The sequence below is a fragment of the Mesitornis unicolor genome, unplaced genomic scaffold, assembly GCF_000695765.1.
Source record: "Mesitornis unicolor isolate BGI_N332 unplaced genomic scaffold, ASM69576v1 scaffold6089, whole genome shotgun sequence".
NCBI lineage: Eukaryota > Metazoa > Chordata > Aves > Mesitornithiformes > Mesitornithidae > Mesitornis > Mesitornis unicolor.
The window spans coordinates 37,320-60,455 of record NW_010206456.1 but is presented as its reverse complement, the minus strand read 5'-3'; positions in this window follow the sequence as shown (position 1 = coordinate 60,455).

Sequence of the window (23,136 nt, the reverse complement as noted above, 5' to 3'; positions counted from 1 at the left end):
ACATTAACCCTTGTCATCTGCCTGCAACAGTAAGAGATAGGTTATAAAAAAAACTTCTTCTGCTTTAATCTGCTTATGCCTAAAAGCCTTTTTAAAGCTACCTTGTGATGCCTGAAAGTATTTTGTCTATGAAAGATGTTTATAATTTTAAAAATTATTAATTTTTTTGTAAAGAAAGCACAGAGTGCTTGGAAGCACTTGTTGCTGTAGATAGCCTTAAACTATTATTTGTATTTGGTTTAACTTGTAATTTTCGTGTTAAGTAAGCTGCAGGAGGTGCTAGCGCAGAAGTAGAGTTTTATGTGTGCCTTTTGTGCATTGGCAGTAGCTGCTTCCTGTTTCTGAGGTAAGGACTGTATTCTGTACTGAGCCTGTCAAGGCCAAGTACTTCAGGCAGCTGAGTTTATTGGCTCACAGAGTTACTGCTGTGTAAACAGGAAACTCCCTATAGGTATTTCTTCAAAATGTATTTTCAATTAGGAAGCTAATAACAGAAGATGGAGGCAGAGGGAAAAACTAAAGTTCTTGGAAACCAACAAGCTTTTCCCCTATCTCCCAAAAGAAATGGGTCTGGCAGCTTTTTCCTCTTGTTGTTCCTGTTGCTGGCATTGGCTGTTTTCTTTACCTCAGGCTTTTTCCTCCTCCCTTTAGGAAATGTGATTCTCATGCTGACAGTGTTAAGAGTGACATCTATCACTGGCTTTCAAGGAGGGTGAGATTTTTCTGAGTAAATGAATGAAACCTGAGAAATGCTTTGGGAAGTGCGTGTTGTGGGATAGACTGACCCTGGAGAGTTGCACAGTCACTGCAGTGTAAGGAAGTTAGGGCATAGCTGAGTTTGAGTAGTCCTGGTTCTGCGTAGAGGCCTGAAGAATCTGCATTTCATAATGATTGCTGTAATTCTCCCTTGTTTGAGCATTTCCACTTTAAAGATTAGACTATTTTTCCATCACTTGCCTTTTCAGATCCACTAAGGTAGGGTTAGATGACATTGCTGATGCTGTCAGTGTATTTGTGCTGCATGATGTGGTGACCTTCTGTCTCATGTCCTTTGGTTTCGGTTGTGCTGCCCCCAGTTCTCATAGTCATCACTGAGCTGATTTAAATTGCTAATATGAAGGAAAACAGTTTCCTTTTTTTTCTGGATGATCTTCCAGAATGCGAGTTGAAATGGCTTTTCAAGAGGCAGGATGAACACAGAGAAAAGGCGACTGTCCCCTTTTGGCAGCAGTGAGTAGTGTTTAGACGTGCTTGCTCCAGCTGCAGCTTGGGACAACTTTGTGGGTTTTGTAGGTCAGTTCCCTACTGAAACAGGAGGTGGCAGCATCTTGCATTGGGTGCATATTTTGATCCCAGACCATTGTGAACGATTTTCTTTTTCTGCAGGAAAATGATCTGCAGTGATTATGGCTAGAGGAAAGGAAACACAAGGTCCAGTCTAGATCACCGGTGTGAAAGTGCTGCTTGGCCTAGCTAAGTCTTGCCTGGCAATGGCAGGATTTGTTCTGGGTGGTATTTTGTGTTAATTTTTTCCTCCTTGTGGTGTGTCTGTTTTCCTGGGAAACAAGTGGACAACTAAGGTTGCAGTTAAGGTTATCCCTGAGATGTGTTTCTTAGTCTTGTTTTTGACATTGGCCTGAGTTCAGCCAGGTGTTTACAGCACCATGTTTTATGGAAGCCGTGAGATCCTAACCAGATACTTGAAGCTGTTTGATACCGGATAGTTGATACTGAACCATATTAGCTCTTCTTGTTGCTAATGAGCCCTGTATTAGGTGCTCAGCTTATACGCTATGCTGTGCTGAAGGGGTAAGGACTGTATTTGGTATTCTTTACTCATGTACCTCTGTTCACCATGATTTATAGTTGCTGAAAAGTACAGCTCTGTTCTTAGTTGTCATCTCACTGGAAGTGTATGAACAATTACTGTGTGGTACAAACTGTCTAGCCCAATTAGGCAGAGGTTTAAAGAACAGGTTTGACGAGACTAGGTGTCTACATGGTACTATGATAGACCCTATGATTAGCTAGATAGCCCTACCTTAACTTATCCTGACATAGATGAATAGCACCCTGATGTGAACCAAGGAATTTTTTTGGTCACAAAAATAGCGTCCAATACTCTGCATCAAGTAGGTATACCCACCCATCAGCGGCAGCATCGTAGTTTAAAGCTGTATGTGATAGACACACAGCTTTCAATAATGCAATCGAGAGGACATGTCAAATTTCCGTGCCTTGTGCCAGCACATTTTTTTTTCCTCTGCTCTGTGCTGATTGAGGGGGAAAATGCAGAGTTTTCTGATAGTACAGACTTTGAAACAAGAATTGCAAGAGAGGCAGCACTGTGTGCGGCTTAGGTACAGATTGTAAAGGTCACCTTTTCCAGCTCTCACTGCTGGAGCAGAGTACAGTGAGGGGTTCTGCATGCTGACAGTTCTGAACATCTCCTGTGTAGTTTCTGGCTGTGGAGAGCTGTTCAGGATTCAAAATCTGATTAAAGACTGAATATAATCATCAGGATAATGTTGCTGGGAAGTAATTTGTAGAGACAGAAGGAGACTTGTGTTTGGCAAGTTTGTAGGGGAGTTTCTGTTAGTAGTTCTTTGGGAAGCCTAACCAAAGCAAAACCCACTTGCCCATCTGTCTCTAGCAGAGTTTCTGGTGTCTAATAAGATGTGAGCATCAATGTCTGCTCCTTTTCCTACCCTACTCTCCTGCCCTCATCCTTTCCCCAAGAATTTCTTAGAATTTCACAGCCTGTTGGGTTTGTTGGCAGACAGTTGTCTGCATTAATGGTCTTTCTTTTAAGAAAGCAGGTTCAAAGCAGCAGCTGCTCATAGGTTCAGACTGTTGGAAGCAATATCTGAGGGGAATTGAATGGCAGGAAGCTGCTAAAAAATGCAATCCATCTCATAACTGTAGAAGTGTTCTTTAACTTGTCTATGGTTTTGGGTTCTATATGTATCCATCTCTTGACAGCAAAAACATGAATGCCAGCAGAAAGGGACTGAATGTTATGGCATTCATAAAAATGGGCAGTTTGCAGATAGACATTAGCAATTGCATAAGGAGTTGCTGTCTCCTTCTGCACTTAAAAGCATGTGGATAATAATCAAGTTGAGATATATATGTGTGTTCTACTGTGACAGGAAATTCCTTTGCTCCTATATTGTTCCCTCTGTGCATCTGCAGTCTTTATGGTCAAACTCTTGGTTGTGAATTAATGTCTTGATTCAGATTACAAAAGCTGTGGCAATTTAAAAACTGGGTTACTATATTTGATTGTGGGTGGCTGTGGTGTACATCATGGCAGATAAGCTGCTAAGAGCCATTTGTGCTTGCTGTGGCTTTTGCTTCTGTGACAAATAAAACTTTTCCTACAACTTGTTCTCATGAAGCCAGGTTGCCCTGTTCTTAACCTTTCATTCCAGCACCAAAGGAGCTGTTAAGGCTGTGACTGTGTTGTCATTTAAAGGCAGGTTTAGACTTGTCTATTGCTTTTGTATTCTCCTTTTCTTCCAGGTGAATCACCATTGTTATCTGGTATCACACCCTATTTTTAAACCACAATGCTTTTTAGTTTCTAGGGCTGCTAGAATACTTGTGCTTCATAGGATTGGAGTTTAAACTTGCTCATTGTGTCCTGTTCCAATTGTTTTCAGTTTTGTTTAGTCTTTTTCTGTGTGCATTACCTTCCATATCAGATTGTTATTGGCGTTGCCCTCATGGGATGCTTAGAATCATGAGTCAGATAGCAAAACTATGAGGTTTCACAGATAAACAGTTGAGCCCTAATAGGAGTTAGGACTGAAAGGATATTGGTGGGTCCTCTGATTCCTCCCCCACCACAGGCGTGATCAACTACAGTTTAAGTAATCGTGATTGTTTATTTACAGAAGCTTTAGAGTATCTGTAACTGAAGCTTGGAAGAACAGGTTGGACAATTAAGTGCTCAGATACCATAAAGGGTGGGTATTCTATTGCCTTTTGAATGAGTAGGATTCACACTATAGCGCTTTGCCTCATCATAAATGTTAAAGGAATGAAACTAAATTACCAGGAAGTATCTTGTCTGCAGTGGAGAACTGGGAAGAGGTGGAATGGTGAAAGGAAAACATTAGAGACTGAATCAGTGATCAAAATTAGTATTGACAGGATTGCATGCGTTCGAAGCCTTCATCTCGTACAGTAGGTTTCAGTATAGCCCTGAAAAAATCAAAACCCAAAGAAGTTTTGTTCACCCTTTTCAGGAAATTGTCCATGAATTGGATTCAAGAAATATCTCTACTTGAGATGGCAATTCAGGCTGTGTATAAGTCCCTCTAGAATAATTCAAACTAATAACATTTAAAGTTATGTCCTGAAAAACTGCATATTTGGAGCCTTTAAGCTTTCCCCAGCTATGGATGCTGTTGTGTCTGTTCTCATCCCTTCCTGTTGTAAACCAGAACACAATGTTCATGACCCCCTCTCCTTGTATGGCGTGTGCCTGTGGTAGAGTGCTTTGGCTGGTTAATGTGTGTTTGCTAACTCTCTATGACTGAGTCCTGCTGCTGGAGGCCATGGTGCTAATTGTGTGGTAAGGCTTCCTATGGGGCTTGATGGGTGTTACTGAAAATCACTGATTTTTTTTTTTTTGAGGGAGATGGCACATGTGTTGGAGATAGCAGGGAAAGACTTTATGCAACTCCTGTGCTCTTATAGGGTTTGTCTAGAGGAGAGAGGAGTTATTGTGGCAGCAGGCAGTGAAATAGAAGATATTTGAGGTGGATGCAGTGGTGGTTTACTCCAGAAAAGCTTAAGAATTTGGCATGGTGTCTCAGTTATTCGCTGGCAGCATCTACTTATCAAATTTCTTCATACGTTCTCTGATGAATTTGAAATATTGCTTATCCTTTTCCTCTCAGCCTCGGTTCTCTATCCATTGGTTTTTGGACTAACCTGCTTCTGAAGCCCATTGCAGTTGAACTGAGCTGTCATTTGTTCTGTCTCCTTTCTGCTCTTGCTCTGCCACCTGGCTTTCTCTGCAAGACACTCATAAGTTCTGTTGCAAAGCAAGTCAGCTAAGTACAGCTCACCTTCTCTGACCCAGGTGTAGAAATTCTTGCATGCTGAGATGTTTTTTTCAGGCACAGCTTGTTGGGCAATTATTCAGATGAGTCATAATACACAGGTCTAATTTAATCTGCAGGGGTTTTTTTTTGAGTTTGTCAGCACTGTTGGGTCACAAGCTCCACTTGCCTGCTTTTTTCTGATGTAGAATTTAACGTTTCATTTTTAAGACTTTGGTATATCTTGGACTCCTTGGGCATGGACTATGGGACGCAAATGAGTGTATTTGTGGGTTTTGGTGCTTTGAGTTTTGACCCCCTTCTTCAGAAGTACCTTGCATTTTCCTGAAAACAGCTAACAAAAGCCTGAGGATCTTCTGTTCTGCATCCCTTAAAGTGAAAGCAGATGCAAAAAATGTAGTGTCACTGCACTGACTTTATCTTTGTCCTGGTAGTTTAGAAACCCTTCAGCTGGCTGACTTCTGATGTAATAGAAAAACTACATGCTCTTTTTGTTTTCTGCTCTTGAAATCCCTAGATATTACAACAATTTTTCAATTCACCTGTAGTTTTTCATTTCAGTGTCCTGAGTTCTCCTAAACTCTTTTTGATCTGACCTGCATGATGCCCAGTTCCTTGGCTTGTCGGGGTCACTTTTTCTTGGGTGACCCTGGCCAGCAACTAAGCACCCACCAGCTGCTGACTCAGGCCCAGCCAGTGGGATGAGGGAGAGAATCAGAAGAGCAAAAGTGAGAAAATCTTAGGGGTCAAGATCAAGACAGTATAAATGAAGAATAAGGTGTGAGAGGGATGGTGAGCGATGCAAAGCCAGCAACTCTGCACCTTCCACGAGCAGTGGGATGCCTGGCCAGACTCTGAGCAACATCTATTTTGGAAAATACAAACCTCTGGGTCTTCTTGCCAAGCATGATGTTATGTGGTGTGGAATATCCTTTTGATCTATGTGGGTCAGATGTCCTGACTGTGCCCTCTCCCAGTCTTTTGCCTACCCCTATCCTACTTCCCAGAGGTTAGTGGAAGAACAGTGTGAGAAACAGAAGGCCTCGATACTGTGCAAGCACTGTTCAGATATAGCTGAAGTATTGCTGTGTTATCAACATAGTTTTGGTCACGGATCCAAAACACAGCATAACATGGGCTGCTGTGAAGAACATTAACTCCATCCCAACCAGACAGAGTATATTCTTCTGTGGTAGTAGTCTCTGCAATGAGTTAAACTATTTTAATTGCTTTCTATTTTATTTTATAGCCTACTAACTGCTGCTATTGAAGTTCTCTTTAAACTTGTAACAACATGTTCGTTCCTCCTCAGAGTATTGAAGTAGAAATACTAATTATGTGCATATGATAGGTTAATTATCTTAATTATGGCTTTCTTGGGCATTGCAGTTTCTTCAAATGTGGATATATTAGATAAAAACTTGACAGTTCAAAGAACAGCAAAAGTAACTTTGCTTTTGGAACAAAAAAGTTTGGTTTTGCTCAAGGTCATTCCGACAATGCTAGATTACTTACATTTTAAGGCTTCTGTAGTTTTACTTAAAAAAAACAGTAATCTTGCACTGAATTTTTTCAAGCTGTTCTTGCTTGCAAAAGCATTAAAAACCTTTAAAGTATCTGAGCTACTCAGTTCAACTTAATCAATTCCATCTATTCTGCTTGTAATGCCTGTAATTGAGATGTGGCCGCAAGACATTTTGCTTGACTTGAATAGGCATCCCTAAGTTATGGGCACCCCCTTGGTTGTCAGCTGCTGTTTTTCTGCAGGAGAGTACGTGAGCCCTATTTAGTGACTTGACCATCTTGCGATGCTCATGGGATTGTTTGAGAGAGATACTGGTTTCAGTTCCTGTGTTACCAAGCAGATCTTGTAACATCCAGGGAGTTTAATTTGAGCAATGAATTAAAAATTTTTGAATGGATGGAGTTACATTGTGTAGGCAAAGACGGGCAGTATTAAGACATTCTGGACAACATGAAGTTTAGTTTTAACAAAACAAAGATGGGAAGATGAGAAGGTCACAAAGCCTAATGCTTAGGACATCTCTGCTTCATTGATAAGTGGCAAAAGGGATGCCAGAGCCCTGGGATCCTGCCACTGAAGGGGAGATGCTACAGAGTTGGGGAGTAGGTGTCCAGACCTTTTCTGCTGGACGGAGCATCTTCCCTGGGGAAGGGATAGTACAGTGTTTGCTGTAATCCAGAAACCCACTGGAGTGGCTGGAATCAAACCCAGAAAAGGGGAGAAGCCTCTTAGGAGAGACCTGTCTAGAAATCTGTTTTATTTCTGTTGTGTTTTGCATAAGCACCTTGATTTTCTGCTTAAAAAGTTCACTTTGGTTCTAGTAAAATCTGTCTCTTTGAGTTTAGGCCATCTCACCAGGAGGGACCTGTTACAGATGGCAGCAGACAGCGTGCTGGCATGGTGCTTGCCAGCCCCAGCTAGCCTGGAGCGTGTAGATGCTGGCTTCTTGAGAACCTGCTGGCAAGGGATGGTGTGCTTTGTTGGCTTTCCCTTCTGTTATTGTACAGGAGAGTAGGACTTGGCTTTCTTCCGAATTAGAAGGTAGGAACTGTTACTGGATTAACAGACAAGGGGCTTTTGCTTAATTATTGGATTGGAGGCTTTAGCTGGTAAGGGATGCTTCCATGCCTGTCCTAGCTCCTGCTGTCTGTCTGTCCAGATGGCCAGCACTGCTTGCAGAGCCAAGGTCAGTGTTTTTGTTGCTTTCTTAAAGCACTAGCTGTGTGTCCTGAGACTGAGGAAGGTGGGTTTGTATGAATCTTCATCCCACTGGCTTTTGGTCAGTGGTGTTGGCTGTTTCATTGATCACCTCGCTGGACTTCTTCCCATGAGAAACCAGGCTTTGATTTTTTTAAACTTATTTTTTCTTTCCATACCAAATAGGGTGGGTACAATACCAATCTGATACAGATACAAAACCAGATCTACGGCTTCACTCGTATTTCCATTTTTCTTTTGAACTACAAGTGCTGTAGTTCAATTACTTCAAACGACAATGTCGTTTCTGGAGTAATGCTGTGGGAAATACTGTAAAGATATCGCTTGTTGCTTGTTCTTTCTCTTTTCCTCTACAGCTTCGTAATGCAGTCATTTAAGTGCTAGTCGCGTAGACCAGGACACTTGTGCCTTAGTGATCCAGGTTTAACTCATGGGCTAGCTTGTCTCTTAGTGGCCAGTGGCAGTTATGCAGGGGGTTATATAATTTTTTGGGATATCCTTGTTTTTATGGCCTGTTTGCTGATTGCTTTGGAATGTGCTAAGTGAGGGCTTCTGTGGTGTAATTGCAGCTGGAGACAATTCCCTCAAGTTACAGCTGGATGTGATGTCAGCCCAGCACTGCCCTGTTATTTAAAGCTGGATAGTCAATTGCTTTGTATTTTTCATAAATATTACTAAGTTGTTTGTCACATTTGTATCCTGCAGCAAGGTAGTAATTGTATAATGTGTAAAAACCCACTGTTAACTCATTCCTTTTAATTTCACTGAATGCTTGTAGCATTTGCGTAGTCTGGTAATTTTTGAAGTGCTACAATTTAAACGTGGTCTGTTGATGGTTGTCATGTCTCTCGCTTGTATGCGGAGATGTAAGAGAGTGCTTAATGTTTCAGATAAAGGCACTTTACAGTTTTATGTTGTAAACCCCTAAATACAGTTGCTTGTTTACCAGTTTTGGAAGAGATTTATTTCTGTCTGCTTGTAATATGAGTGATATGTTTGAGGTAAAGTCAGTATAAACTGTTCAGCCATTTAAAGCCAGAGAGCAATTCTGTCACTGTGCAGCTCTCTAATCACATGAGAGAAAATAAGGGACATAAAAGAGCAGGCAAGCGGTTTTCTTGTTTTCCACACAGTGTTATGGTGAGCATTCCTGTTGGCTCTGGTCATTTTGAGACATGAGAGCTGGAAATGAGAATGATAGGAATAATCCTTTGGTCATTACTAGCTCTTATGAATGATGCTAGAAATGAGATTGTGTTTGGCTGTGTACATGGTTGACAGTGTTTCTGTGCTGACCTTGTTCTGAGACTCAGACACGCAGGTGGGAATCCCTGGACAAGGCAAGTCTGTGGCTGTGCATACTGCAGTAGGTTGAAGCAGCCTCTTCAGTGGTCTGGGGAAAAAACAGATGGTGTAGAGACTTGTCTAGATCAGCAACAAGTGGAGTGAGTGTGGATTTCCCTCAGCTCTTCTCCAGTGTGATATCTCTGCTTGTGTGTCACACCATCTTAAGAAGACAAATCTGAGAGAAGGTACTTTCCTTTTGAGAAATGGGGGAGGCTTGTTCTGACCACATGCGCTTAGAAATGTTGGCATAGGTACCAGAAAATACGGACTGATTAAAACTACTACACTACATGGTCTCCTGCTGTTTTGGAGGCATGTATGGTTGCTTGCCACCTTGGTAGCTGGACTACTGAGATTTTTAGGCCTCTGGATTATCATCACATTTGCTATTGAGGCCTAGCTAAGAACCCGGCAGAAATTCTGTTGCCTGTGCTGCTCCAGCTCTTGTGTTTATTGCCATGTGCTGATGGTCTCTGATTTGCTAGCTACCTTATATGCACAGAATTAGCATCTTGAGAACATGCTCAAGTTTTATTCTGATTGCACTTGCAAGTCTCAGTCTTCAGGAGAGGAAGCTTCTGTTCTGCCGTCCCTCTTGTTCCCCTCTGAGAGGTTTATCTTTGAATGTTTGGGTGGTGCAAGTGGTAATGGAAGGATGAATAAAATTGAATTCTGCTGTGTTGACACTAACTTCGGAAAGAGCATAGGAGATAATCTATTTCTAAAGAGAGGTTCCAGAGTATGAAATTTCCCAGGCTGATGTGAAGAACTTCCTTAACTTTTGGCTTTGAATGCATCTTCTGTCAACACTCCTTTAATACTCTGGTCCTATGGACTTCCTGCTCTGACACGCTGGAAGAGGATTCATTAGTCAGATTCTTGATCACATTGTTCTTTGAATCTTTACCTGAGCCTTTGTTATGTTGTGTTGGCATTTTGTAAACCAAAGTTTTTCATCACCTGCATTTGGACGTGTTTCCAGCTTCTTGAAGGGCATCTTTTTAACAGACTCCCTTCCTCTGCTCTGTGTTGCCTTTTTCTTCCCTTGTTTCTAAAGCCTTTTTGTCACAAGAGAATAAACTTGTTCCAGACTTCCAGCATGGTTACCTTAAATAACCTTTGTATTTCTTACAAGCATTTAACCCATTTAGCTGTTGAAGCCTGATGGGAGAGACCAAGAATAGGTCCAACACACCCATGCTGCTGTCACTCACAGGACCGGATGTGTGGCAGATGTTGGCAGGTGGCATTACACTGATTGAACTGCATTCTGGAAGATGTCTGACCAGCTGAGTTCAGTAGAGGCTGCCCAAGAGGCTGAGGGAACGGATTGAGTGGTTAACTTGCAATAGTGCTACCTATCAGAGCTGCTGTGGTGTGTTTTAGGCTGGTTTAGGTGCCATTAGCTACCTAAAGAAATTTCTGTATGCACAGGGGTATGTGCTCTGCCTAGGGGTGGGGGGGGTTACCTCCGGTAAACTGTCTTTTGTTGTTTCTTTCCTGTTTCCTCCTTTCTCAGAAAGAATCACAAGTTGATTCAGCATTTCGGTCACACTTCCGGCGTCCTTGCTGTGGGAAACTACTGCAAAAGATGCCCATGGACAACCTTGGCTGCTTCATGAGGGTGTGGAAGGAATTACTGGTGGTAGCCCATGTGCAAGAGGCAGGGGGGACTCTTGGCAGAAGCTTGGCTGGTGTGGCACTAGAGAATATAAGCAAGGAAACTGCCGGATGTCTATTGTGTTGGGAAGGAAAATGTTAATGACTTCATTCAGGAGCAGATGAGCCTGCCAGGATGTCTGAAATGCTTTTTGCTTGTATGAAAGCATCTCCTACCTTCTGCATAGAATCATAGAACCATACAGTGGTTTAGGTTGGAAGGGACCTTAAAGATCATTCAGTTCCAACCCCCTGCCGTGGGCAGGGACACCACGCACCAGACCATGTTGCTCAAAGCCCTGTCCAACCTGGCCTTGGGCAAGATGCTCAGACCAAGAAGAAAGAACAATTCTTTCTACCATAAGCTATGGCAGGGCAACACTGTGTGAGCTGTTACAGTAGCAAACATGGCTTTTCTTAATCCTTTGTGGAGCTCTTGTGTACGTTCAGGTTTTAAATACCCAGCTAGAGTGGCTGAGGACAGGTAAGCATAGGTGGAAGCTGTAAAGAATAAGCAAAGCTCAGATGGGTTTCCATGCTAGGCTTTACCATTTCTGGTTTGTTGTGCACTGGGGAGAGGTAGGTCACTAAACATGAATGTGGTGGAAGCAGGGCTGCAGGGTAAAGAAGGGTACACAGATACTGTGTTGGCTATGTTTCCCTGTCCTGCCTGCACTCCCGCAAAGGTGGGAAGTACTTGGCTAATGCTTGGCATGTGCTCAGCAGAGACGGGGGTAGTGTTAGTAGCCTGTCACAAGAAGTGACTGTGACACAAGAAGAAGAATAGCTTTAAAAACGGGAGTTTATTCATAACATGTAATAGCTGAATATGAGTTGCCTAGCTATCTGCAGTATAAATCTGTAAACCCCTGACAGATCATCTCCCTGTTATGAATGTTGAATACCAGTATGCAGGGGTTGTGGGAAGAGGCTGGTGGTCAGAGTAATTTCCAGTTGGACTACTTGAGATGTTGGCGTTACATGCTCTAGCAATAATAAGCCCTGGTGTTTTCCCAGCTGGAGCCAAGTGGTGTCTTGTTTGTGACAACTTTGCCTTGTTTGTGTTGGCTTTCTTGAAAGAAATGAATAACTGAAAAGAAATAAATACCTTTTGTTCTTAAATAGGTATAGATGTAACAAATATTATGCCTTAGTAACATGCTATTGCAAGCAGCAAACTGATTATGATTTTGCTTTCCATATAGAAGTTGATTAAATTTCAGATTGTCAGAATGTAGATCCTAGAGAAACGCCTTTCAGACAAAGCATGTTTTGATCTTCCATTTAATTTTCAACTGGCTTTTTCTTGACCTCTGTCTTAGACACCTGTTCAGGCAGTAGGAGTTAGTCCTCTCCATCATGGAGGTGCAGCTGAATGTAGTTGGTAATCAAGATGACATTTTAATATCTGCAGTCCACAGGGGAAAAAGGATGATTGTCACCAGAATTGGATGTAGGGAAGGTCAAGGAAGATTGTCTTCAAGACAAGAAAGTGGAGAACTTTATCTGAAACATAAAACAATGTAATGTGTGCCGTTCCAGACATAAGTTACGGTCAGAAGACAGCATGCTGCTTTACTTAACCGTTAGGAATGTTTAATGAAGACCTCATAGCTTAAATTACATAAATGAGTCCTCACTTCTAACACAAGTTTTCCATGTTATTGGCAAACTTTACACTTGGAGTAGAGTAACATGAGCTTACATTTCCTCTAACAGATGAGATTTAGATTTTTGTCGGGCCTTGGTAGAGTGTGTGGGAGAATTTTGCCTGTAAGGTTTTTATCTTAAATCTTGTGGCTAGTGACAGCCTGCTTCTTGCTGTTACAACAGCAGCTCCACCTCTTTCTACATCAATTAGAAAAGATTGCATACAATTTAAGTAAGCTGATCCTGGGGCTATTTGTGAGGATGACCACAAAGGTACAGGACATGGAGGGGAGAGGGAGGGAAGAAAAGATACTTGTTTAACAGGTGTCTTAGGTTCTCTTCTGATTTTTTTATGTGCTTTCCTTCAGGACAAGGGAAGGGGTTAATAGTGAAATACTGGTAATGCTGCAAAGGTGCCGCACCCCAGCATTACTGGAAGGATGGTTGGGGACGCCGGAAAAAGAGGTGACCTTTGGATTGCTTTTGTTCAGTGTGGTACAGCTCAGCTGAGTCACGTTGACTGCATGCTGGTTTCTATCCCATCACAGCACTGAGCAAAATTATATTAGCTTAATGTGCTGTTATAAATCAGCTGGAAGTAAGTTCAGGCTGCAGTTGGCAGTTGACTGGTTAATACAGTTTAGCAGGTAATTGCTAGTTAGCTAACATGTGGTGACTTGTTAGCAGTTCTCTTACAGGACCACCTCACTATGCTTGGCCCTTGCAATCCTAACTGTCAACATATGGGGTTAGAGATGAGTAGCTCTGAAAGGCAAGCTGGTATGTCCAAATGTAAGACTCGCGCTCTCCAAGGTGCTAGGCTTGGAACTAGGTGTTTCTTTCAAAAATCCTTGGAGTTGTTTGTGTAGATGAATAGAAGTGTGTACTTAAATGCCTTCCAGGTTTTGGTGCAAATTTAAGCCAGAATAGTGTCCCAAGGTTGTTCTCAGTGTATGGATCCTGCATTATTTAAGGCATAAACAGCACTTTCCTACCTGATCACATCTGGGAATTAGGTTTCCTCGAGCAATGCTGAGGTTTCAGGGAGAATACTGAAAATGTGTTACTCTACCAGTGTCATGGAGATCCTTGCCCTTATGCTGGGAAGAGTGGTATCCCTTTGGGTTTGATTCAGTTGGTGTCATGTGTGCATCTAACACCATCTGAGACACTTTGGGGTGTCTGAGATGTTCCCTTAGGTCTGACACATAGGATTTGGGTGGGCCCTTACCCTTCCTGAGCAGCAGTTGGAGCCTGTGCAGGATACAGTTGTCAGCACAGGCATGGAGTTGCTTGCTGTTGGCTCCTTGGTATTGAAGAAAGAGGCAGAAGAGCTGGTCCAGCAGCACTTGACTGCTAGGCTTAAGCAGGGGGAGTGTCGATACTTGGGAATGTATCTACTAGTAGTTTTACCATGAGTATGTCAAGTTTGAAGTGTAGGTAGTAGTGAGTTTCTTCCTCCCTCTTCTGGCCAGAGGTGTTGGAAAAATCAGTTTTGCTTTTCAAATGGATGAGCACTCATTCTGGTCTTGCTGGTGGCAGAGACAGTTTCAATGAAGATATGGCTGAAAAGTGGTAATTTTCTTGTTGAAGAGTTCAACTAGAAGACTTTCCTTTCTCCAAAACCCACATCTTGCAGGCTCCTGTGGGAATATCATGTATGGTTGAACACCTTCTATGTATGTTCTGTGGCAGTAGAGTTGTACGTGATGCTCCAGAGGAAGCCTGTATTGCTGTGCATGGCATAATGCTTTTGTCTGAGTAGCTCATCTGCAGTAATGGTTAGATTTATGTTTTCCCTTTTGATGGTTGAATGACAGTTTTAGATTCAAGCCATTTCTGGAATGCCTGCAGCATGGTTTCTTCTTTTTTGGTGGATGATCTTTCAGAATTTAAAACTTTTTGTAAAGTCTACAAGTGTTTGATCTTGAGCTTTACCTACAGGTGCCATGCAGAAGCTGGCTTATCACTGCCAAAGCTGCTCCCTTTGTAGTTGCTGTACACTAGAGTGTGCTGGCCTGGCTCCCTGAACTTGTGCTGCCTGGCAGCATCTGTGCATAGCAGATGATATGGGAGAGATGGAGGCTCCTTCCACTTAAGCTACAGAGCCTTATCTCTCTACAAGTAAGGGAGGTACCCAGACTGTTTGTAGTGTGCAGACGCAGCCTGAGAAGCACAGCTGTCACCAGCACTGTTTGATTCTGTCTCCCCACCCAAATGCTTTGTAAGCCTGCCTTCCTGCATCAGCCTTCTCTTTTTTTAGCAACTTAGAGAGGCTTTGGCCCACCCAGTCTCAGCAAGCAGGGAGGGTGAAACATCCTGAGAACCTTGCCTTGTCTGCAGGGAGATCGCCCATATGCTCAGCACAAAGATGTTGCCGTATTTTTATTGCAACTCTGTTATAGCTAAGCATACTGTATGTATGTGTCCTTCTGATTTAGTGTAAATATGTGAAAGTACTGTCAGCAGAGTGGGGGCAGTCCTCTTCTATTTAAAAGAAATCCTTAAAAATAAGTTCTTGCTGGTGATGGCCTAGTGCAGCTCTGCACAGCATGGGCAGGACAGGAGTGTAAAAGTGCAATAGGATACAGATCACAGAATCACAGAACGTTAGGGATTGGAAGGGACCTCAAAAGGTCATCTAGTCCAATCCCCCTGCCGGAGCAGGAACACCTAGATGAGGTTGCATCCAGGAGGAAGGCATCCAGGCGGGTTTTGAATGTCTGCAGAGAAGGAGACTCCACAACCTCTCTGGGCAGCCTGGGCCAGTGCTCTGTCACCCTCACTGAGAAGAAGTTTCTTCTCAAATTTAAGTGGAACCTCCTGTGTTCCAGCTTGTGCCCATTACCTCTTGTCCTATCATTGTTTGTCACCGAGAAGAGCCTGGCTCCATCCTCGTGACACTCACCCTTTAAATATTTATAAACATGAATGAGGTCTCCCCTCAGTCTCCTCTTCTGCAAACTAAAGAGCCCCAGCTCCCTCAGCCGCTCCTCAGAAGGGAGATGCTCCACTCCCTTGATCATCTTTGTAGCCCTAATGTAGCCCTTTGTAGCCAGATGTTGTCCTTTACATGCTGGTAGGTACTTTCATGGTGTCTTAGCTCTGTTTCCCAAGAATTGTATCTCTGTAGCATGACTGTGATGTGCGCCTCAGTGTGGGAAGAGGATTTCTGGATCCACTAGGCTGTAGGGTCTGCTGGTCTAGTATTGAAAAGGTGTTCCTTTTGCTGTTCAGCAGTTCAAACATTGATATTCCTTTTCGTTGCTGTTGCCTGAAGTTTTCCTAACTCCTTTATAGTGACTAAAAGTGAACATGGGAGTGATAAACTTATTAATCTTTTTTTTGTCCCTCCTCTTTTTTGGCATTTAGATCCTTTAGATGTATGGCAGCCTTAGCCTTTATGGGCAAATGTTTTGAGATCCAGTTTGCAGTATTTTTGATTCTCATCTACTGTTCCTTGCCATCACCTTCCCTTTCCTGATTTAGAAACCAGGGCCATGCTCAAGATCACGTACACTCCATTTCCTTGAGTCTATTACAGGCTAATGATAACCTGGAAATACTTTGTCCTGTCAGGGGCGCATTGTTGATTTCATCCTTCACAATAGGAATGAAGGTACTAAATTTGTCTGCATCTTAGTGCTAGCTTTGTGGAACAATTCTGTTAAACAGAGAACATAAAATTGCTTTACTCCTTGGGGTTGTCTTTTGTCCCCTAGAGATGAACATAAATCCAGGAACAAATTGTAAGGAGAGATTTTTTTCTTAATCTGTTTCTCCTCCACTTTTTTGTTACTTTGCCTTTAACAAGACTTGTAGCTTAGGTTTCCAAGCACATGCATTGTTGCCTGTACCTGAGTAGCCATCCCTGAAGCAATGGGAAGGAATCTTCAGCTGGTGGATATTAGCACAGCTTGGTGTTGGGTAACCCAATGAAGATGTCTTGAGTCAGCTGTAGAACTGTGCCTGCATATCGGTTTCTATTTTTGCACTGACTTCTATGTGGGCAATTCATTACAACAGTGGATCGTTGTTCTTGCTTCTCTGTATTTAAAGAGCTGCCCGAGGAGAGGTTAAATACTATGGTGATAACATTTACTGTAGACATGTTTATGTCTCAGTATTATTTAAGGAAGAAAATGAGAGCCGACATGGTAAACGTGATGGGGAGGAGTCATGAGGGCTGTTGAAGCAATTCTGATGACACATTAGTATAGCAAGATCTTGTTAAGGCTTAGTGTTTAAGACAATTCTTCAGCACTTGGCAAGTCAGGGCAATTCTGGATAATGTACGCTTCTTAATTAGGTAAGAGATTGACAAGGCAACAGAAGGCTCCAACCAGAGAATTCCTTTGCAGTAGTTTAATAAGGAGGAGGGGTTTTTTAGGATTATCGTAAATGAGGGACTAAGTAAATGCTGCTTGACTCGGAGTCCTAGGTGAAACTACAGGATCTGCTCTTAGGGGCACAGGAAGCAAAGCAAGACTGGGTCGGGGTGGGGGAGTGAAGGGTCACAGGCATAAAAAAATTACTCTGTACCCACTGACTTTGGATCTCTTCTCATCTGCTTGTAATATGTATCAGTTTAATTCAGTTGCTAGTACAAAAAGGACAGCTGAAGGCTTCTTAAAGAAACCTATCAGATCAGTTTGCTTGTGCAGTAAGCTCTGCTTTAAGCAATTTCCAACTTGTACGCAAGCTGGTTGACTGGTTGCTGCTGGACTGAACCCTTGATATTCTGTGGCTTGTGCTGATATGGGTCTTGCAGAGCAGCCTCACTGTGTTAGTGTGGTGTTACTGATGAATTTAAGTGCTGTGGTAACAGGAGGTAGTTAACAAATGCCTTTCCAAAGGCTAAAGCAGTTTACCTTTGCCTATGGCTTTCTTCCTTTTGTGCAAGGAAAGAGACTGGAGTCATAGGATGCTGAAGTAACTTGGGTGACGTTAAAGATACCAGAGCATTTGTGGACCAGTTGTGACAGTGAGCTTTTTGTGGGGAAAATCTGCTTTCTGTGCATGCCACATAGGAAACTTTGAGCTTAAGGTGAAGCTGTGAAGCTGCTCTGGGAGTCTCTGTCTACTCTTTCATGGATCTTTTTTTTCTTTCTTTCTGATAACAGAGCCAGGGTTAATTAAATGATATGTACATGCCTTGCTGCTATGGGGTGTCTCTGTTCAGACACCATAAAAAAACCCCCAACAACTAGCTCTGTTTTAGGCTTCTTCCAGCTTCAGTTCCTACGGTTATTTTGCCTGGGTATTGCTTTGATTATCTTCTTCAGAGGGACCTGACATCAGCAGGATGACCTGGCTTGAACACACTGGGTGGACCAAGTGTCAGGTTAGAGCAGGCTCCAAAGCTGGACTGAACCTCAATTCTGAATCATATTTTGACTTAAATGAAACACACTATAAATAAAACCAACTTGGCAGCAAATTCTCTGGTAACTGTAATCAAACATAGCCCTAGGACAGTCTCAGCTTCAGCAGCACTGCTGAGAAAAAGAGCAGAAAGTAGATGAGGTTCCTCGTGTATTGAAAGCTGCTTTTGTTTCCTGAAGTTTTGTAATAAAAAAAGGTTTTTGTATTTCAGGAGCTTTATTTTTAACAGTTAGGTAAGAATTTGGGGCTTAGGTCTTCAGAGAAGCACAGACAGGTCTGTACCAGGATAGTTCAGCACTTGCCATGGAAAAGCTTTGTGCTGACATGGCCTAACTGCTGTCCTTGAGGCAGAGCAACCTGAGCGCTGGTCCGTGCCTGAGGCCGCAGGCACACTGGGTTCTTGGCTGCCACTTTGTATCTAGGGAAGTCTGTGTAACTAGAGTTTATCCCTGGAAATTCCACATATCTAAGTGTTTCCTGCTGGTCAGTACCTGGTTTTAAGAATCATGGTCTGGAAGCCTGGTTTTGAGTCCTTCATTAGGAAATTTTGAGAGGATGTGAATAGGCAGACTTTCTTTTTGGAAACTCACTTACAGCAGTGAGCCACGACAAGCTTAATGTGTCAGCTTGTGCAGTCTAATAATTGCTGTTTGTAAAGACGCGTGAATGTAACCGAAATCCAGTGGCAGATAACGCTTGAATCACATGCATCCTGTGGGAAGAACGAAATCCAGTGGCAGATAACGCTTGAATCACTTGCATTCTGTGGGAAGACCGCTCCAACTTGGGGACAAGTTACGTTATAAGGTGTGTTTGGTGTATACTGTGCTTTTTCCTCATACAAAAGTTTGAATATACCTTTCCTGAACACTTTGAAAAAACTATTTGAAAATACATTCTTGCTGAATATTTAAAATACTGCTAATATATTGGAAGATACATGTTTTTAACCATGAAGAAATGCATAAGCTATGAAATTAGGACTTGCATTTGTAATGGGTAACAACAGAGCTGCGTTGCAAACTTTCTTTGACTTTAATTATACAGGCCTGGACTCTTCCATTTCAACTTGCACAGTCTGTAGGCAGCCTTCCTTTCTTTCCCAAATGCATCTGCAGACTACAGCTGTGAAAGGGTCACAATGTCCTTCATTGGGGACTGGACTCTTAAACTCATGGCTACAAAGGTAGTGTGAGTTTCCTTTGGGCTTGCTTTCCAGGAAGGCTTTCTGGTTGCTGCCTGCCTCATGAGCTGTATTTGGGATGTCAGCACTGGGTATTACTTTTTCTTGAAGAAAGCACTATTGTCCCAGCAAAGGAGCTAAGCGATTTGCTGGCAATAACCTTTGTAAATGCAAGAATCCACTCGGGAGTTTTCTATCCTAAAATTAATTTAGGATTGTCATGAATAAATTGGCTTTTTTTTTCCTGGGCAGGTGCCTTGGTAACCGGGTGCTTTTGGAAGAGAAAAGATGAAGAACATGCTTGGCTCATCGATCACTGAACTGATGTCATCTCAGTGTCCACATGTGAAAGAAAAAGTAATTTTCCACCATAACTTCAGGTAAATGCCTGTTGTATCCTGCAGCTTACTTGCCAAGCTTTGGGGGAATCTAGGAATATCGCAGTGTATGTCTGAACTTAACTTCCAAAAAGACAGTGGCAAATTTCAGTCACGTGCGAGACGTGAGATGCTGTTGCTTTTGTGACGTCCCATTATGCTCCCTCAGATCAGAGGAACACCATTTAGCTAACCTGGGGGTGTTACAGCCCCTTTCTGGAGTCTGATGTGTCATCATATACAGATAACATACAGATAAGGGTAATCTATAGGTAAGAATGCACTCTGCTGCAAAACACAAACTTCCTCTGTAGGCTGAGCTGAATGTGCTGTTGAGTGCTGAGAAACATGGTGTTTAGATTCTTGGTAGTTTTGACTAGATGATCATTATAAAACCCTTCCAACTGAACTATTCTGTTCTGGTCTGATGAGAGGGCTTCTGTGGTTCCTTAACCAAGAGTGAGAACACCAATGCATCTTTTCTGTGGCTGCTGATCTAGCTAGGTGGGTCAGCCCATGTTTGGCTCAGGAAACAGATGGGGAAGACATCGATCTCAAGCTGGCAGTTGTTCTATCATAGGTTTAATAATATGTTATTACTATTAAGAAGGCATGCCTGGCAGCTAAATGAACTTGGTGGGAGAATATCTAAGGAAGATGAGAACAGCATTTGGATTATGGTGCTTCCTGAGTGGTTTTTAAACCTATAGTGATTTGAGTCAGGAACTTGGACCACAAAGGTAAAATAATCATATTTAAGAGCTCTATAGGAATTTTTCTTCCAGAAAAATCTTCTAGGCATCCTGTGTGTAGAAGCTGTCTTGTTCCTTTGGTCAGTTGTGCTGCCTCTTTCAGGACTTTTTACAGTTCCTCTGTATTGGCTTTGAGATAGGCAAATGGACTAGAACTTCACACACCACTTGAGATATAGGTGTAATGTTGTGGTATAAGTTTGTTTCCTTTTTCTTTCTCTGTTCTCTTTACAAGTAATTTGTAGTGTTTTTGTCATCTTTTGACTGCTCATGAGTTGAGTCTCATGGGAGATGCTGTCTCAATCTTTTTCTTGAAACTAATAACCAACTCAACACCTGACACTTAGCAGGTAAGTTTAGGACTATTTTTTCTCTGTTTGTAACTTTATAATTTTTCATTCCAGAGTTCATATGTTGCTTTCTTACTTAGTATCTCAACACTGTTTCTGCAGGATGTTGACCTCATTAATGATTAATTGACCTTATTAATGTTTATAAATTTGGAAAGAGCGAGTGTCAGGAAGAAGGAGCCAGGCTCTTCTCTCTGATGTCCAATGACAGGACAAGGGGCAGTGAGTGCAAGCTGGAACATAGGAGGTTCCATGTGAACATGAGGAAAAACTTTTTTTCTGTGAGGGTTACAGAGCACTGGAACAGGCTGCCCAGTGGAGTTGTGGAGTCTCATTCTCTGGACACATTCAAGGCCAACCTGGACACGTTCCTGTGTGACCTGGTCTGGGTGATCCTGCTCTGGCAGGGGGGTTGGAGTGGATGATCTTTAGAGGTCCCTTCCAACTCCTGAGATTCTGTGATTCTGTGTTGTTGTAGTTGGCTTTTCTCTTTACTGCTATGAGTAGACAGTTATCATTGGATATTTGTCATCTCAGTATTTCTTTTTTCCAGGCAATTTATGAATATAGTAGAGATTACAATGAGACTATATGACCTTGCTTCACAAAGCAGTTTATGTGCCTAAGTTTATAACCATTTTGTTTGTTTGTTTGTTTAACTTTTCTCAAGTATGCTTTCTTGCTCTTCCAGTATTTTGGGATTTACTTTATACTATTATGTTTAGCTTTGGGCTGCCTCAGAGCTCCTTTTTTAAAGGCAGGATGCATTTGCTCAGAGATTAATATGAAGTCTTAAAATAATCCCTCTGTCTCCAGAAAACACACAGTTCTTTAAGGTTTCCCTTCTAGCTGCTTTGGGTTTTTTTCTGCTTTTGTGTGGTTGCTGTCTTTGAAATTGGTCATGGCAGTAGTTGTAAAGATGTGTAAAGATTTCATATTTTTCTTCAGAGTAATTAAAATAATTGGAAAGAATGATTCCCTGGGATTTTCGTGTTCTGTTGCCTTCCTACCACCATGCTTCCTTTATACCTGCTGTGTACATGTTTAAAGTGCTCTGAGTCTGTGCTATCATTATAATCGTAGAGAATTCTGTGAAACATGAAAAGCATTGTTTTGGCTTTCTGCCTCTGGATCCTGTTCATACCAGGTTTTTTCAATTACTTTTGTTTACTACTTGACTTTTCATTTCTATCCTGTTCTTTACTTGAGATTGCAGTGTCTACCGTAGTATTCAGAACAGTGCATGCTGTGTGCACGAGTCTGCTTTCTCCTACTTTGAAATTTGTGTTATCTTCCTGATGTGAAGTGCAGAATCCTGTTTCCCTCTCAGTTCATGTGTAAATCTGGTGGTCTAGATTAAGCTTAGTTTAATGAATCTGAACCTTTCTTCATTACTTAATTGCTTTAGTCACTTCACTGAGACTTTGCCTCCCTGCCAGCTGTGTTATGATGGGAGTCCTGGTCTTTGGCATCATAGGTTCTTCCAGAATATCTCTTCTTTCTTTTTATATGGTATCCAGCTGGACCACAACCCCTGTCTCCTTCCCAGTGTTCTCCAACTTGTCCAGGTGTGTTTTGAGGCTTCTTGTTTTAGCACTAGCAGACACATCTGTGCACTCAGTAGAATCAGAATTCAAACCTGTTAAGTGCCTGATAACTGAACCACTGATGGCTATTACCTGTCCTTTTTTTCTCTCCTGGGGCTTCTGCCCCACGGAAGTATTGTCAGTACAAGAAGGTACACAGACACCTTGTGGAGAGAGCGGACTGCTGACCAGGATTATTACATCCTTAATCAGTATGGGGCTTTCCTGCCATGAAACTAGGGCTGAAAGAGCTTTCCAGTGCCCAAAAATGCCTGTTCAGTTAATCTTCTCTGCTTAGGGAGCAATGAGTTTTTTGCCTGCAGGTGAAACTGTTCAGAGATTGCCATAATCAAGTCACAAGGGCTCTATCTCTGAGGATCATGGCCTGCCTGGAGTGACTGTCTTTGCACCACCTACACGTGGGTCAGGTAATCATATGACACTTGATGCTTTACCCTTGGAAAGTTGTCACCCTCTAGGTAGGCTTCTGTCTGCATTTCTCTTGCACATCTGGACTGACTCAAGTGTTCCTGTATGGGATGGCAATGCAGCTTCCGGTTGAAGTATTGAGAAGCAATTATGATGTGCATCATTAGCAACTGTATTCACTGTGTTTCATAACAAATTATGCTGAGACAACTTTGCTGAATCCAAATTATGAGAAGCTGAGGATCATCTTTAGCCTATGTTGCATTCAGAAGAAGCTGGCCTTTCCAGAAAGACAATGTTCCTGTTACTTGGCTGTGGACTTGATATAAGACGGAAGGAGGGGCTCCAGCTATGTAAGATGTATTTGCATCAGTGTATTATTCAGCTGGTGATCCCTGAGGTGTTAGAGGGGTCAAATGAAGGCAATTCAGGTGGAGGAAGAGAGACCCTAGGTGTTAGAAACTTTGCTGCAGCAAAGCAGATATGTGCCACCCATCACACACACTAATTGTTTTGTGATGTTCTGCTTTTGTTGCTTTCTGAAACATGTAAGGTGTATGGTTGTGTGGGCATATATATCTTTCAGTAAGCTGAGTGGAA